The sequence below is a fragment of the Rhyacophila brunnea genome, unplaced genomic scaffold (assembly GCF_057557595.1).
Source record: "Rhyacophila brunnea isolate RB1 unplaced genomic scaffold, BYU_Rbru_1.0 scaffold_56, whole genome shotgun sequence".
In the NCBI taxonomy this organism is placed as follows: Eukaryota; Metazoa; Arthropoda; class Insecta; order Trichoptera; family Rhyacophilidae; genus Rhyacophila; species Rhyacophila brunnea.
Window position 1 is genome coordinate 1638468 of NW_028233235.1, and position 5074 is coordinate 1643541.

The following is a 5074-nucleotide window of genomic DNA, read 5'->3' on the forward strand; positions in this document are numbered from 1 at the left end:
TATAAACCAAGTATACATGTATTGATTTTATTTTATTAAATCATCCACTAAGTGCTATTTGAATATTCGAGTACCTTAAAAGATAGTTATATCACTTTTATGTGTTATATATATTCTTTGTTTTCAACTTTAACATATGAAAACAACTAAGCAACTAAAGAATTTATAAATTAAACAACATACATTATTTTATTAGGAATTTCCCGCTCAAAAAAATTTGAAAAAAAATAATGAAATAAATAAATCACGCAAAATATATTTTATTGTGCATTTTTATGCGTTAAAAGGAACCATAAAGCTTGCATTGAAGTGAATTTTAATTTTATCAGGTTAAATTATAGCGAAAATACATAATTTATCTGGTTATTCATCTTTGTCTTTCCTTTCTTTCTTACTTCAGCTTATAATTATCTTGAAAAGGCCAATGTTCTTTCAGGCGTCTATTTCAAGTCCATATTCCTTATTTAAGTACAATTTTTCAAAGAAAAAACAATAATAAACATTCAAAAATCGGAGATTATTGTTTTTTTTCGTCTCTTGATTGTCATTTTGACTAGAATCTTCATATTTTATATTACTTCTACTTAATTTAAAGATATTTTTATACATTAAACGTGATGCATTCATAAAATAGCTGTCCAAATTTGCTATTGCATTGATATTTTTTGATTTTAAGAGTAGATATTCAAAGAAAACAAGCGAATTATAGCGAAAATGAAGTTGTAAATTATTATGCTTAAAAAATATACTTATAAAAAGGCTTCGTATCAAGTTAATTATCTCTAAAATATTTTTGTGCGTCATTTGATAGACAGAAACCTTTCTTGATTTACTAAAGAATATTCTTACTAGCATGATAATTATTTCAATTTTGTGAACTTTAGTATATTCCGTTTGTGCCACTATTTCATTGGCACAATAATGAATTTGCGAGGTTTCTGCGGTCTTTGATTTGATATTATTGTTATGTTTTTCCTCTTCCAAAATTATTATGAATTCTTGTGCAAGATCTTCAAGTTGACTTATGAATTCAGAATCTAAGTCAAGCTCAGGGTTATTATTTATGATATTATCACAAAATTTTTCTATATAACAGTATAGAATTAGAAAATCAAGGGTCGCAAATTCATGCAACCTTATATACTCCAAAGCACATAGATACAGTTGTACGTTATTTCTTAACTTTTCTATATCAAACATTTCCCCGCTTTTATGAATTCGTTCAAAAGTTTCTAGATTTTTCGCATATTCACAAAAGATACCATCGTCGGACGTAAAAAATTCGATATTATCATCATTCATCCTTAAATAAAAAACCGTTTCTAGAAAATAATCAATGAAGTTACGAGTGTAAACATCCATATTTTCTTTTTTATAGTCATGAATACACACTAAGTTTTCGTTTATATTGTTTTCTTTCTTGAATAAGTTTATTTTAGCCATTATATTATCAAAATAGTGCCTTATTTCATTTATAAACACACACGCTTCACCATTATAATATTCGAATCCAGCTGTTAAAGGTATTTTAATGATGTTTTTTTGATTATTATTGGTTCTAATGGCAGTTTCAAGTTGTGCTTCGCATGGTTTTATTTCAACTATTTGTTCAGCGCTTGTAAAATCCAACTGATATTCTATACTCCTAATTTTAATAATGTTATTAGCCCCTTCTTGAAATACCTCTACGTATTTTTTATCTTCCAAAATCTCATAATTTATAAAAAATACATCTAGAAAAATAAAATAATCGTTTTTATTTATCTTTTGAACATAAATAATTTTTACACCATTTTTTTCGCACCAAAATTTTTCAAGTTCTAAGGCTAATATGATTCTAATAAATCGTTTTAATTTAGGATAGAATATTTTATCATTAAATTGCAGATTATCCTCTGCTAGTATTCGCATGCTGATATTCTTGGTGTTTTCTAAACTTCTCCTATTTTTTAATAAATGAATTTGAGACTCCAAATCAGAGACTTTGATGTAAATTTGTTTATCAAAAATGCAAAATTCTATGGTTTTTATATCTATTTGCCAAAAATACTGAATACAAACACATTCTTTGTTCTTAAAAGTATGGAAAAAAATGGATATTCTTTTAATTTTATTGACATCTTCTAAGTAACAACATTGAGTATGACGAAATCCACGTGGGCAAGCAAATTCAGATATGCGCTGAAGACAGAGATGTTCTACTGAGTAATCTTCATTATTATCTTTATACACTCTTATAAATTTAACATCTTTAATCATTTTTATTTGATTATTCATGTTATTGTTTGTTTGCATCGTACTTTGAAACACAAAGATTGCATTATCATCTATATTAAAATCTGCTTCTCCATGCTCTTGATCTAAAAATAAGGTGAATTCTTTACATAAATTACATTGACAATTGTTTAATAAACCATGGGAAAGATGTCCGGTTTGTATTTCTAAACCTAGTTCTACTTCGCTGGTCTTCATTTCGTTCATAAGCTTGACTTGCATGAATACTATAAAGATGACCTGTGATAGCATATTAATAGGAGTGTCGATATTTTCCATATGTAATAAAATATCAATTTTAATTGATTAAAATATGACGTGTTGATAATAAAATCAGGAATAAAAAATACATTATAAAAAAATAGGATTTGATTCTTTAATCATATAAGAGCTTTAAAATAAAAAAGTTACAAAATAAGATTAGACCTAATTTCCAGAAAAGACCAATTTCATTAAACTACATCGTGCCAAAAGATTTTTTCTTGGATAATACTGTGAATAAATCTCTATACGCTACAACTTTGTGCATTTATTATTATATAACTCGTATTTTATGACGAAATTTTAAAAGATGAAAAATTTATTCTACAATCGAAAAAACTCCAAAGCATTTTTTTATACAAATTAATAAAAAATTGCTCAAAAATTCAACTCTGAAACAGCAAAAAAGCTCGAAAAAATCGAATATTATGGTCATAATATATATCCGATGAATTTAAAATATTTATTAAAAGAAATAAAATCTACGAACATCTGATATTCAAATATAATAGATTTAAGTAGAACAATAAAGGTACTATTGATTTAAAGAAGAAAATCTATATTTTATTTTCAGACAAACAGTGTTATAACGTCCCAAAATAACAAACATCACCAAAATTACCCACAATCAAGCTTTTTCGAACCTCTAAGAAAAGAAACAAAAAAATAGCTTTAAAAGAGCAAGTAACTCTGTATATTTTAGTTATGTTCATAAAAATTTACAAATTACGCAAAAATATACGACAAAAAAACAAGATGGAAATCCAGAATTGAAAGAAATGTAAATATCTTTCTATGAATAAATGAAATTGGAGATAAATGGATCGCATAAAAGAATTATATTTGCATTAAAAAGATAAAAATTATAGATATGACATTTTTTATATAAATATATACACTAGTTTAAAGTAAATATAAGTGTCGATGAAAATAAATTTAAGAATTTTGTGGGTAAAATTAAAAAGAAAAGTAGACAAAATGGTTTAAACTTGCTTATGGGAGAAGATAAAAAAATATTTCATGAATATGCTTTTATCGTTACAATTTTTATATAGAATAGCATTCAAACTTCAGAAAAAAAACCACTGAGTTCACAAATTTAATATTCGCTATTAAGAAAAAGACCTGTTTGAATTGGTATATGTACGATTTTATTTCTAATTTGAGTTCTAAAAAATTGTAATTGTAATTTTACATGAAAGAAATACAAAAATGAAACAAAGTTTTTATGAATTGAATGCAATCTAAACCGAGAAAAAATATTGAATATCCTGTATTTTAGCAGAAATTATATTTATACATGCTCTGATAGAGACAAAATGCAGTAAAAGCAGTCACAATACAGCTTATTACTATGGAATATACACGAAACATCAAATATAAAACCAATAGTAACCGCGGTATTCGAATATTGGTAAAAAATTATGCAAAAGATCATTTAATTTTGTGATTATAGTGAGAACAGACTTTATCATATAATTAAATATACCTTTTGTTGCTAAATATAATGAATAATAACAAAGTAAACAAAATAAACAAGGAAATGAATTGTGTTCTAGAAATCATAATAAATCAAATAAAGATTGCTATTATATAAAATGGCTGTTTTCTGTTATTATTTGTTGAATAAATGGATCCACTAAGTTTACTAGACAATTAAAAGGTTCTTAGGTTTATCTACATTTAAAAGTGTAAATAGAAAACGAATTTATGCTAAAAATTATTTACATGAAGTATACCGTAAAAAAAATATAATCTTAGTGATATATAAATAAAAAATATAACTTTATTTGTAAGGCTGAAATAAATGAAACGAATGTGGTTAAATATTCTAGTCTAAAAATTAGACCTTTTAAAACAAAAAAAATTCACACATATACACGCCTCTATAAACAGCATATATATATTTTTATTACTTTTGTGAATATTTGTCCAATGGAATTTTGTATTGTGGAATTTTAGAGAATGGCCTAATTGTACATTGCAAACACATATAGACTGTGTGTATTCTAACGGAATAACCGTAACAAATCATACTTTTGCATATTTAGACGGCTTTTTAACTTGAATTTAAAAAATTTTACCACGATATATAATATTAACTGAAGACATGGAATAAACTATGTGTCTCTAACCTTCAAACCTAGATATTTTGTCAAATATATAATAACTATTATATGTTATGTTGTACAGTATAATTAAAACTATAATAATTCATTTAAAAATGCACGAAAGAATTATCATAAAAAAATGAATTTAATAAAGATATCCATTAATTTAATATATTAATGGAATTATTCACATAACACTTGTAATCTGTTTTTTCATATACATGGTTCAGTATGTCTAACTGGTATTTTATATCGAATTGCTGCAATAGTAAATAATATGTGTAAGAATAGAAATTAAACAGCAATTTATGCTATTGATACAAAATTTAATGGTTCATATTCTATGAAAATGTTCTATAATAAAAACTATAATTCAATTAAAATACAAAGGTTTTTACAACAGTTGATCATCTGATAGCTGATTCAAA